General features: G+C 48.4%; 1 long non-coding RNA gene across 1 annotated transcript; it reads left to right on the top strand.

Moving 5' to 3' along the window:
- The first annotated feature begins 7,987 nt into the window (after positions 1-7,987).
- LOC136547182 (uncharacterized) lies at positions 7,988-8,456 on the top strand. The gene is made up of 3 exons (XR_010781502.1): positions 7,988-8,100; positions 8,182-8,283; positions 8,392-8,456. It is a non-coding gene; the product is annotated as an uncharacterized lncRNA (long non-coding RNA).
- Positions 8,457-12,941: the final 4,485 nt, after the last annotated feature.

The following is a 12,941-nucleotide window of genomic DNA, read 5'->3' as shown; positions in this document are numbered from 1 at the left end:
CAGATTGGGTGCCTCAGGCCGCTGTCGTGTGCTCATTGGCGAGAAGGCGCTGGGTCAGTTCCTGCTACGCTGCGAGTCGGCACCCGCGGCATGGGCTCCGCACGTCAGTTGGGCCTCCACGGTATGGAGCTTGCACGGGGCTCTTTTTTCGTTGTCGTCTGCTTATTGGCTTAGCACTAGGTGGTCCACTGGTCAGCTTCTTAGATCATGTGCCGGCTTTCTCGGTGCTTTTGGGCTGGGTTCGATGGGACTGGGAATATGAAGCGGCGCTGCCCATTGCTGACCCTGTGCCGCTGCCGGTGGGGCCGGCTTCCTTCGAGTGCAGCGTCTCCTGCTTCCTCCTCCTTCGCACGGCTCCGAACTCCACACCGTCTCCCAGCCCGCTCCGAAGGGACAAACGGCGACGATAAAAGACCTCCTCAGGCTCCATTCTCGATTTCCGCTCCGAACTCTGCCATTTGCCTTAGGTGTGGGACTCGCCGCCTTTCCCTTTCCTCCTCCTCTATTCTACCGGCGAAAAGATCTAATCCGGTGGGTACCCGGCGCCGCCGCTGTGCCGTGTGGTGCCGCCGCACTGCGTATGATTTGCAGGTGCTTGGGGCCAGATCCAGATCCACCGGCGGGGTGCTGATGAGGTGGAGCGCGGCGGCACTAGGAGCGGGCTGCTGACGAGGTCTTGGGGCGTGCGGCTGCCAGGTGGGAGCGCCGCCGGCGACTGGGCGACAACAGGCTGCGTCCTCGGCGTGTTGGTATACACCTTTTCCGCACTCTCGCCTGTACCTTTCTTCTTTGATTCGTTTGTCGCTTTCAATGGCCGAAATGCTTACATGTTGCGCCGTGTGGTCTTGTGGTCGGTGTGTTTTCTTTTTTTCCTCCTTTCCGATTCTTGTTTGCTGTTTCCCGTGCTCGGGTTCACAAAGGGTGTGGTGGTCCGGTGTGGCTTGCCGTATGCAGCCATGGTTACTGAGTTTATCGGAGATGGAACGCCAGTGTACGGCGTCGAGCTACATTTACCTTGTGTTGGCCCGGTCCGGCGCTGTCGTAGCTTTTTCTTCTGGGCGGCCATAGGTTTCCTGCTGCCATAGGCCATAGAGCTCTTTTGGAGCTTTCCTTTTCTTAACAGCCAGGTGCTGCAGTTTGTCACATGATCGGCCTTCTCTGACGTTTGCTGTAGTTGGTCCTAGATGGCGAGTCGTCGTGCACGTCCTGCATCTCGCCTTGTTCCTGGAGAGTCGTGTATGTGTCTGTGCTGCTCTTTTGGTAATCTTCACGGTTATAGCCCATTGGTCAGACCATTGAAGCATCTCTTATTTGCTTCGTTGCTTTTGACCTCCCTAGCTTCTTCACGGATAACTGCCCCTTCAAACTCTGCTCCCCACAAGAGACAGTGTACGTGTTTCTTGCCGTGCTTCCCGTGTTCTATTTAGTCTACAACCATGTTGGTCTTGGATACTTAAGTCTCACTTTCCTATAGCGGAGGGTGCATACTATATACCCAGCGCGCTCCCAGCTGCTGAGTGTCGGAATAAACGGAGGAAGTATTTAAACTAAAAGAAGATTGCCAAGTTAGGTGTTCACTCTTTAGGTCGCCATCCTAGCTGGTTTCTCTTTAGATACACCCGTACTGATGTGCCTGCTATGTTGGCCCGGTTTTGCTTTATTAGGCCCTTTAGATGCCGCTGGTGCATCCGGGTGTGGTCACTTCACCCAAGAGTATATTGATGCGCTTAAAGGTTTGGCTTTTTTTTTGCTAGGTTCACTGTTGTTCTTCTAGGTTACTAAATGCCATCCTCTCACTGATTTTGTATCTATTTTCATGTTCTTTGTGCTTGCGGATGCTTTGGGGTGGCCCACGCCTGTGCCTAGATTCCTATGTCGGTCGTTCGTCTTATGGGGCGCCAGATTATATGTGTAGACACTGTGGTGCCATATTTTGGTTGCGTGAGTGTGCTGCTGGTCAGTCCAGTTTAAGAGATGGCAGGGTCATTTACAATTCATGCTGTAGGGGTGGCAAAGTAGTAATACCTCCTTTTAGAGAACCTCCTGAACCCATTGCTTTGCTGGCCAGATTTGATGGTGGTGCTAATTGTAGACAGTTCATAAAGAATATACGGCAGTACAATTGCCTGTTTGCTTTCACATCCATGGGTGCAAACATTGATAGATCTATGAATAATGGTCGTGGCTCTCCTGTGTTCAAAGTGTCTGGCCAGGTTCATCATCATATAGGACCTCTTCTTCCAGCCAATGGCAACTCACCGAAATTCTTGCAGCTCTATATATATGATACAGCGAACGAGGTGAAGAATAGGTTATGTGCGCTGCACCCAGATGAACGCTCGTCTGAGTCTCTCGACCCAAAGATAGCTGAACGTTTGGTCAAGATGCTAGATGACCACAACCCATTGGCTAGACAGTTTAGGCTGGCAAGAGATAGATTGGCAGAAAATGGTGATGAAGAGTTCATAGTAAGACTTATTGGTGCAAGGGAGGGAGATCCAGTTCAGTATAATCTTCCTACTGTTGACCAGCTTGCCATGCTTGTTGTGGGTGATTTTACGCTAGATACTTTTCAGCGTGATATTGTGGTGCAGCCTAGATCCAGACATTTAGAGCATATTTCTTCTTTGCATCCTGCTTTCATGGCCCTACAGTACCCCCTGCTCTTTCCTTATGGTGAGCGTGGTTTCCAGGTCAGTGTGCCTTATAGTGGGGTAGATACATCAGGCGAGAACAAGCGTGCCAAAGTAACAATGCAAGATTACTACCGCCGTTGTTTCCACTGCAGAAAAGGCCAGTCGAATCCGTTCTTGTGCTATGGTGCCTTGTCCACTCAGGCCAAGGTTGATGCACGTGCGTGTATCGATGAAAATAGACTCTGGTATGTGCTCAAGAATCAGGGAAAGCTGCGTGTAGACACTCTTCAGGGCATAGTCGATGCGGTTGATAAAGGATGTGTAGATGGAGGCGAGATTGGAAAAAAACTGTGCTGCCGGCCTCCCATACTGGTGACCGGCGGTATATGATCCAAAATTATCATGATGGAATTGCTATCTATAGAGTTCATGGCCCGCCTGATTTCTTTGTGACATTCACCTGTAATCCAAAGTGGCCAGAGATTGATGCGGCTCTGTCATTTGAACCTGGCCAGAAATCAACTGATAGAGCGGATATAGTGGTTAGGGTCTACAATATGAAGCTTGAGGAGCTTCTAGGTGATATACGAGATGGCACTGCCTTTGGGCCTGTAAGTGCTGGTAGGTTGTGCCGTTGGGTAGATTTTCCTTTCTTTTTTGGCCGCGGTTAGATATCTTTGTTTTTTATGACTGTTCTTCTCATTTGTTTGTTTAGTGCTGCACACTATGGAATTCTAGAAGCATGGCCTCCCACATGCTCATATAATTGCTTGACTCAAACAAGATACCTCACACCCAACGCCTGCATTCATAGATAAATTCATAAGTGCTGAGGTTCCTCACCCACATACAGACCCTCTTGGATATGTACTGGTGGCTAAGCATTTGGTGCATGGTCCATGTGGCGCAAGCCACCCCACCTGTCCATGTATGAAAAAAGATAAATGTTCAAAACGGTTTCCAAAAAAATACCAAACTGAAACGGTAATTGATGATAATGGCTTCGCTCTGTATAGGAGATCTGACAACAAGAGATATGTTGAAAAAGGTGGCAAAAGGCTAGATAGCAGTTCCATTGTTCCATACAATATGACCTTGCTTAAAAAGTACCAGGCCCATATCAATGTAGAGTGGTGTAACAAGGGCATTTTCATTAAATACCTATTCCAATATGTTACTAAAGGTCCTGACCGTGGCAAGGTTTATATACAGAGAATACAGAGCGGTGAACCAGCACCCTATGATGAACAAACCAAAACGATTAATGAGGTTCAGGAGTACCTAGACTGTAGATATATATGCGAGCAGGATGCCTGTTGGCGAATTTTTGGTTTCGATATACATAGACACTATCCGGCTGTAGAAAGGTTGCCTGTGCATCTTCCAAATGACAACTGCATTGTTTATGATGAATCCACTGATATAACTGATGTTGCCAGATTAGAATTTCTTCATAAAACAATGTTAACTGAATGGTTTGTGGCCAACCAACAAAGCGATGCTGGTAGAGACCTCACATATTGTGAGTTCCCTTCGCGTTGGAAATGGGATAGCTCTTCTAGATTCTGGGATCAGAGGCGACGAGGTCCTGGTAAGATAGGGAGGTTATACTATGTACACCCTTCAGTTGGTGAGAGATATTTCCTTAGAATGTTGCTCCTCGTGGTCAAAGGCGCTAGAAGTTTCGAAGAGGTTAGAACATACAACGGCGTTGTCTGCTCTACGTTTAGATTGGCGTGTAATGCTCGTGGCCTACTTGGTGATGATCAGGAATGGTATAGTGCCTTTGATGAGGCCGCTGCTTGGGCAACATCACCACAGCTTAGAAAACTGTTTGTTACTATGATGTTGTTGTCGATGTTTTACCACCGATAGCCTGCCACGGGGGTACCCGGGGCAGTATGTTCGGGCTTCGGCGTATGCCGAACTCGATGGTTAACGCAAGACACAGTCGATTTATTCTGGTTCAGGCCCTCGATCGTAGATCGAGTAATAACCTTACGTCCAGTCGGCCTTAGCCTTTGCGTTGGATTGATTGTCAAGGGTTGTGTCGTACAATTGTTGTCTATGTGTGTGTTCCCTGATCTAGGGACCCCTGCCCTCCTTTATATAGTTCAGGAGAGGCGGGAGTCCTAGTCGGTTACAAAGTAGAGATCCTAGTAGGATTACGTGTAACTAGTCCTAATAGGATTACATGTAGGAAATCCTAGTTGGACTAGGTCTTCTTTTCTCTTCTCCGTGGGGAACCTTATGGGTCCCGCATCGACAAGCCCCCGAGCATTTCATGATTGAGCTTCAAGGGCCGGGTTGTTTGTAGACTTGTTCCGGGTTCTTTCTTGAAGTGAAATCTTGAGATGGTCTTCTTCGTCTTTTCTCCAGCTGATGTGCACTTTTGAATAAAAGTGCACTCAGTGAGTGTAGCCCCCGAACCTCTTGCTTGTTGGGACAAGAAGCCAGAGGGTCCCTTTAGTCTTCTTGGTTGCTCTGAGTTCTTTTTGGGTGGGTGCAATTTTTCGTAAAAATTGCACTCACTGAGTGTAGCCCCCGAGCCTCTTGCTTTTGCTTGCAAAAGTTGGAGGGTCCAGATTCTTGTCTTCAAAAAATTTTTGGGGGTTATGTATCCCGCAGCCCCCGAGCCTTCTCCGAGTACTTTTCTTTAGAATAGAAGTCGGATGAAGGGTCTTGATGTGTTGTCTTTGTTGTAGTCTTGAGTACTTGAGCCCCCGAGCTTAGTGTTTGACTAAGCCGTGATGCTCTTCCGAGTTGTTTTTATTCATCCAGGTCATTTCTAGACTTCTCTGGCTCTTGATGTACCTCTTCCAGGTTGTTTGCACTTCGTCTAGGTTCTTTCTGAACTTGTATGTACCTCATCCGGGTTGTTTTCTGATCAATCCAAGTTCTTTTTTGTCTTGATTTCTGTTCTCAACTTATCTGGGTTGTTTTTCTTCAATCCGGGTTCTTTTTTTTTTTGAGCGTATATCCGTGTTGTTTTGTTCAGGAAGGAATCGGATGCGAGGTGTTGGCGTATTCTTTTGATAGTCTGCTGTTGTCAGATGTAGTTGTGTGGTGGTGGTTGAGTGTAAATGCCTTTTGTTCACGGGTTGTACTGTGCTGGTATATTCTTCCGAATATGCCCGTCTTCGAGTACTGTTTCTTCTCGCCTGAGTCATCCATTATTGAGTCCTGTCCTTTCACTGTGTCCTTTGTTGGGTTTATTTCGTTGGTACCCTTGGTCCATGTGCGCCGATCCTTTGGCCTATAAGTACTGTCTCGGAGTGCTTGCTTGCATCCATTGGCCATTCTGTTGAAAACTTCTTGGTTGTGAACATGGTAGTTTGTGAAGTAGAGCAGCCCCCGGGCGTATTTTGTAGTTCCTGTGTGTCTTGTCGTAGCTGGAGGAAGTCTTGTGATAGGGATTAGAGGTAGGCTAATCCCGCGACAGCATTGTGCCAGGATGTACGTGGTGGTAGTTGGAGGAAGTCTTGTGATGTGGGCTTTGTTCCTTCATCCGGCAGTTCTGGGTTGATCCTCGTCGCCTGTCTTGAGACCGTCCGGTGCAGATCAACACCATATCCAGCATCACATCGGTCTTGGGTAGACAGATGCTCGCCGGCCTTCTCTGCTCCATGTTGCCCTGCCGTGCTGCCGATTTCCGCCTTGGATGCACTGCGTTCGTCCTTTGAAGAAAACAGTGTAGCTGATGGCGGTTTGTCCTTCCGAGTAGCAATTTGGGACACGTAGTCGTTCCAGAGCTTAGTCGTGCCCGTGTTCCTCTTTGCTACTTTGCTTTTCGTGGTGCCGAGTTCGTCGGGTCTTGTAAGGTTTGTAATCTTCTATTTTTGAAGTCGCTTGTAATGTAACGAATCTTGTCTTCTTAGTTGTCTTTGACCTTTCTGTTGTGATCCCTGTCGTTCATGAGGCTATCGAGTTAGCCCTTTCTTTCTTCTCGGTTCGACGAGTTGTTCTTGTAGTTATCTGATAATCCTGCTGTGGTGTTGTGCGGATAAGTCTGAAATCTGCCCGTTGGTTTGTACCGTTGTGTGGATTCGTGCCCTCCATCATTTTAGCTGCGTCGGTAAATGGACCGTTGCATTTCCACGCTGCGCTTTAACGGGCCTTATGGGCCGTTTGTATCGTTGAGAAATCTATTTAAAGACCCTTTTATCTTCCTTTCCCTTGTCATCTAGCTCTTGCTTTTAAACCCTAGTTCTCAGAAACCCGCCGCCGTCATTGTCGTCATTGCCCGAGCGCCATTATTTTAGCTTCGTCCTCCTTAGCGCCTTCTTTGCTTCCGCCAGTTCATGGGAAAGAAGAAGACCGCAAGCAAGTCTCAAGCGACCTTCGTGGACGAGGAGTCATCCCTGTCTTTGATTGAAAACCTGGAGTTCGTGGCCATGAGGGCGGCTCAGAAGGTTTGGCCTGTTCCGACGACCGGCGAAGACCAGCTGCGCGAGCTTGTTAGTGATGGCTTGATCCAAAGCAAAGTCATCGCTGAATGGAGAGTTCCGGGCGAGCATCGGGTTCCGGCTCCGGGTCCTGGTGAGATTGTCCTTTTCGTTTCTTTTGTCCGCGCCGGACTTTGTCTTCCTGCTTCCGCCTTCCTTCATCAGTTTCTTGGCTATTTCGGGGTTAGTCTGAACCATCTAACCCCCAATGCTGTTCTCCATCTTTCCGTTTTTGTTCATCTTTGTGAAGCCTTCCTTGGGATCCCTCCTTCTCTCTCTCTTTTTCGCTTTTTCTTTCGCCTGAAACCTCAACCCCGCCGTGAGGAAACCAGTGCCCTCGGCGGTTGCGGGATTCAGTTTCGCCAGGGTCTTAAAATCAAGTTTTTTGATTACGACTTGGTCGATTCTGTCAAAGATTGGCGTGCCGAGTGGTTTTACGCCGCCAATTTGATCCCTTCTCTTGTCGTTCACTCCGGATCTGGTCCCGTGGTTAATGACCGATGGGACAAGAAGCTTGAGTCACCTGCTGAGATTCAAGCGATCCAGCCACTCCTTGATAGAATTAGCATGCTGAAACAGCAAGGTTTGACCGGCTTTGGTATTGTTTCAAGTTTCCTTCGTCGCCGGGTTCAGCCCTTGAAAGAGTGAGAACATCTCAGCTTTGAGTATTCTGGGGCCGAGGATCCTTCGCGCATGGTCCTAGCTCTTGAGCTGACCGGTGAGGAGGTACTCGAGCGCCTTCAGAAGATGTTGAAAGGAGTGAGCGTCATTCCTCCTGCCGTCCCTGAGTACTCGGCCAACAACCCGCCCCCGGCTGTGAGTTGCCTATTCTCCTTTTTCTTTTTATTTGAGTTCTTTAAGTACTCTTTCTGCGTCCGTTCTTGCTTAGTTTTTCCTTGTCTTGGTGTTTTGTCTTTTTTCGTAGGTGCTTGGGCGGAACTTTGTTGATCCGATCCCCCTTGATGTTCTCCCTGCTGTGGCGGAGGCTGGGGATCGTTCAGCCGGTACTTCTGCAATTAGTAAGTCTCAAACTTTTACAGCCCTTCCTGGGGTCTCTTTCAGATTTGATGATGTATATGAAGAGTATGTTCCTCGTCTAGTCCCTCGCGGTCCTCGCAGTGTCCCGAAGAGGGGGCGAATGGACGGGTCCTCATCTGGCTTGCCTGTCTCCAAGAAGCCTCGCAAACCAAGTACTCCCTCAGGTACTCCAGTTGTTGCTAGCATGCTCTTAGGTGAGCACATTTAGTATTCCTTGTTCTTTTATTTTCATGTTTCTCTCTTGAACCGAGTACTTTTCATCTCTTTTTCAGCGGGTGCTCTGGTTTCGCTGGCTGAGGAAGAAGAGGATGATGAAGTTCCTCTCATCATGCGGCGGTGAGTCGTTTTTCATATTCTTGTCGGCTTGAATTTTTCCTCTTTGTTTTTAATTTTAGTCTTGAACTTTTTGAAGTAATCGGAGGTCAGGCGTGAGTTCTTCCGAGGCTCTCGCGCCGACCTCTTCCGAAGCTCCGGGGTCGAGTTCTTTGGTTGCTTCTGCCCCGAGCTGTACTGCTCCTTCGGTGTGGATTTCTTCCACCGCTCCAGCCCCGACTTCTTCCGCGGCTCCGCTGTCGGCTGTCCCGCTCCCGTCGCTGGGCGGCGGGGACGTCTTCGCCGTCGTGGTTCCCCCTGCGAGGCCTTCTCTTGGCTTCGCAAAGAAAAAAGTAGTCGGGTGAGTAGATTCTTGCTTCATCTTTTTGGCTTTTATCTTCCTCCCTCTGGTTCTTATTGGTGTTTCCTTTTATCACTTTTCAGTGCTTCGTCTTCTCTAATTTCTTCATCGACTTCTTCTCCGCCTCCCGTCATGCCAACGAGTTCTGAGCTTCGAGACTCGCAACATTCTGTTGATGAAGTCGCGGCGGGGGCTTCAGAGCTACCTGGCGGAGTCGCGGATTTGGTCGCTCCGGAGGTAACTGTGGCCGTCGCGCCGGGTTCTTCTGGGGGTTTAGCTCCGGCTTCCCTGGAGGCTTCAGAGCTACCTGGCGGAGTCGCGGATTTGGTCGCTCCGGAGGTAACTGTGGCCGTCGCGCCGGGTTCTTCTGGGGGTTTAGCTCCGGCTTCCCTGGAGGTTGCTCTGGTCGCTCCTGCTTCACCCCAGCCGGCTTCTTTTTCCCCTTCTCTTGCTTCCGGCGGCCCTTCGATTTCTGGTGACGTGGTGCAACAGTTTGATGCCACTCATCGGTTATCGGAGCTGACCGCAGCCTGGGGGAGCTTGTCGACCCTTGCGTCTTCTTTTGGTGAGAAACTTCAGGTAGGTTTTATTGCTATTTCTTTTTGCGTGTTTGTTTCTCTTTTACCCTTACGTCTTGTCTCTCTTTGCCTCTTTTTTGCTCAGTCTTTCTCTCGCGATCATTCTGGCTTCTTCTTCTCATCTGAGAATGAGAGGAAGCTGTCTTCGGAGGTGGACGCTCTGAAAGCCGATCTTGACCTCCTCCGGGCTGAGTTGGAGACGGAGCGTCAAGTGCATCAGAAAGAGGAGAAAACCCTTCACGCCCGGGTAGTGGAGACGGAGAAGCAGAGAGATGCTGCAGTGGAGTCTGCGAAGAATGAATGCAAAGGTGCCGTGGGTTCTGCCTGTTTCTTCTTGTATTTTGACTTGTTTTCCTGCTGACTTGTTCTTGGGTGTCTTGCCTAGCTCTCCGAGTTGAGAAGCAGAAGCTCTCGGAGGGTATTGAAGAAATGAAAGCTCTTGTCCGTTCTAGTCACAATAAAGCTGAGGAGGTAATAACTCATGCTGAGGAAGAACTTGCCCTTGCTAGGTTGATTAGGCGCGGAGCTGACAGAGATCTTGTGCAGGCCCAAAAAACTATTGAAAACTTGTCCGGGAAGCTGGCGACGGCTACTGAGAATTGGAATGCTTTGTGGAAATCTTTTCGTTCAGTAGCCGATGTCCTTCGGACTCCGGCGGATGACGGGCAATCTTGGGCGCAGTTCATTCCCCGGATTCCGACTCGTTTCCAAGAGTTCGCGAAGAGGTGTGCCCAAGTTTGTACCAAGAATGTGCTGGCCCAGGTCCGGGTCCTTGCTCCAGAGGCGCCCCTCTCCAAGATAGCGGAAGAAGCTGAAAGCCAAGAATATCTCGACGCCGTTGAAAAGATGGAGCCTGAGGTCGAAGATCTAGCCAGTAGAGTTGTAGATAGTCTAAGTATTGATATTTCTTTTTCTGATGACAATGCCTGACTCAATTGAGCGTTCTCTTGTAATATTGTACTCCTTTTTAAATGAAGATTCTTTATTTTGTTGATGTATTCTTTGCCTGGGTGCGGTTGAAGTTATTTGACTTGCTGAGTACTTTGTCCTGTTCCTGTCTCTGCTCCGTAAAATAACTCTGCGCGTTATTCTGACGAAGCCTCTCGACTTGTCGAGTACTTTTCTTTTCTTTCTCCCTTGTGATCCGTCGAGTGCTTTGCATTAACAACCTTTCGCCTGCGCTATGTGAAATGACTCGGTATAGAATGCTGCCTTGATAAACTTCGGCATCCGAGTGCTTTCTTGAGTGGCACTTGTTCTTTTCCTATCTGGACGTAGCCCCCGAGCCTCTTGCTTTTCGGAACGAAGTGCTGGAGGGTCTTTTGAAGTTAAATTTCGGCCGACTTGTTTCGGTTGTTAGCTTTTAGCTACCCTCATCGGCGGGCTCAAGCATCTTTTCAGCTATTTTGCACCCGGCCGGGACGCTCAGGCATGTTTTCAGTCATTTTGCTTTTTGTTTCGGGTGTTAGCTTTTAGCTACCCTCATCGGCGGGCTCAAGCATCTTTTCAGCTATTTTGCTCTCGGCCGGAATGCTCAGGCATGTTTTCAGCCATTTTGCTTTTTGTTTCGGGTGTTAGCTTTTAGCTACCCTCATCGGCGGGCTCAAGCATCTTTTCAGCTATTTTGCTCTCGGCCGGGACGCTCAGGCATGTTTTCAGCCATTTTGCTTTTTGTTTCGGGTGTTAGCTTTTAGCTACCCTCATCGGCGGGCTCAAGCATCTTTTCAGCTATTTTGCTCTCGGCCGGAATGCTCAGGCATGTTTTCAGCCATTTTGCTTTTTGTTTCGGGTGTTAGCTTTTAGCTACCCTCATCGGCGGGCTCAAGCATCTTTTCAGCTATTTTGCTCTCGGCCGGAATGCTCAGGCATGTTTTCAGCCATTTTGCTTTTTGTTTCGGGTGTTAGCTTTTAGCTACCCTCATCGGCGGGCTCAAGCATCTTTTCAGCTATTTTGCTCTCGGCCGGAATGCTCAGGCATGTTTTCAGCCATTTTGCTTTTTGTTTCGTGAAAACAACTCGTTGGAAGTCATGACACGGCATGCTGTGGATGAATATTATCTTTATTGATCATGAGTATAAACTAATACATATGTTTTTGAAGAGTATTGTCTTTCGTTGGTTGTGAACGTAGGTCCCTTGCGGCTTGCATGTCTGTTTTTCCTGAGTTGTTTTTACGCATGGAATCTTCTTAGCTGGCTGATGTGCCATGTATTGCTGACTTCTTTTCCATCTTCGGTCATTAACTTGTATGTGCCGGGTCCAGTGACTTTTGTGACAATGAACGGGCCTTCCCAAGGATTGAGTAGCTTATGTCGTCCATCAGTCTTTTGTATCCTTCTTAGCACTAAGTCTCCACCTTGTAGTGATCGAGATTGGGTATTCTTGTTGTAGTGCCGTCTTAAACCTTGTAGGTATCTAGCTGTTTGGAGGGTAGCGTTTATTCTGACTTCTTCTGAGCTGTCGAGTTCTAATCTTCTTGTGTGTTCTGCTTCTCCTTCATCATATTGTTCTATTTTCGGGGATGTCCAGATCAAGTCGGCGGGTAGTACGGCCTCTGACCCGTAAACTAGGAAGAAAGGTGAGTGGCCTGTTGCTCTGCTTATTTGAGTTCGTAGCCCCCACACTACTTTCGGTAGTTCTTCAATCCATTTGGACCCATAGTCCACTAGTTCTTCGTATAACCTTGGTTTTAATCCGGCTAGTATGAGTCCATTAGCTCTTTCTACTTGTCCGTTGGCTTCTGGATGTGCAACGGACGCGTAGTCTATACTGAAACCACAGTCTTGAGCCCAGCTTTTGAATTCTGTAGCTGTGAAGGGTGAGCCTAGGTCTGTGATGATTCGATTTGGCATGCCGAAGCGGTGCATAATGTCTTGGATGAACTCGACTGCTTTGGTTGCGCTGTATTTCGCGAGTGGTTTGTATTCAATCCACTTGGTAAACTTGTCAATTGCCACAAAGATGTACTCGAAGCCGCCTTTTGCTTTTTTCAGGGGTCCTACTTGGTCTAGCCCCCAGCAGGAAAAAGGCCAAGCGGGTGGAATGCAGATAAGATTGTGAGCTGGTACATGGGCTTGTCTTGCAAACATTTGGCAACCTTTGCATTTTCTGACAAGCTCTTCTGCGTCTTTCAAAGCGGTTGGCCAGTAGAATCCGGTACGGAATGCTTTGCCAACCAGTGTCCTTGAAGCGGCATGATTTCCACAGCAACCTGAATGTATTTCGTCTAGGATCTCTTTACCCTCTTCAAATGAGACACATTTTAGGAGTACTCCTGATGATGCTGCTCTTCTGTAAAGTTTATCTCCTACTAGAACGTAGTTCTTGCTTCTGCGAACAACTTGGGTGGCTTCTGCCTTATTTGCTGGTAATTTGTTTTCTTTGATATAGTCAATGAAAACTTGGGTCCATGAAGTGTTGATTATCAGGATCTGAACGCCTTTAGCCTGGATTTCTTGTGTTGTTTCACCGGGTTGTTTGATAGAGGGAACTGATAGTTCTTCTATGAATACGCCAGGTGGAACCTTTGCTCTGTCTGATCCAAGTTTGGCAAGGACATCTGCTGCAATGT

This window comes from Miscanthus floridulus, chromosome 3 (genome assembly GCF_019320115.1).
Source record: "Miscanthus floridulus cultivar M001 chromosome 3, ASM1932011v1, whole genome shotgun sequence".
In the NCBI taxonomy this organism is placed as follows: domain Eukaryota; kingdom Viridiplantae; phylum Streptophyta; class Magnoliopsida; order Poales; family Poaceae; genus Miscanthus; species Miscanthus floridulus.
Note: the sequence above shows the minus strand (reverse complement) of the source record. Positions and strands in the feature narration are given on the sequence as shown.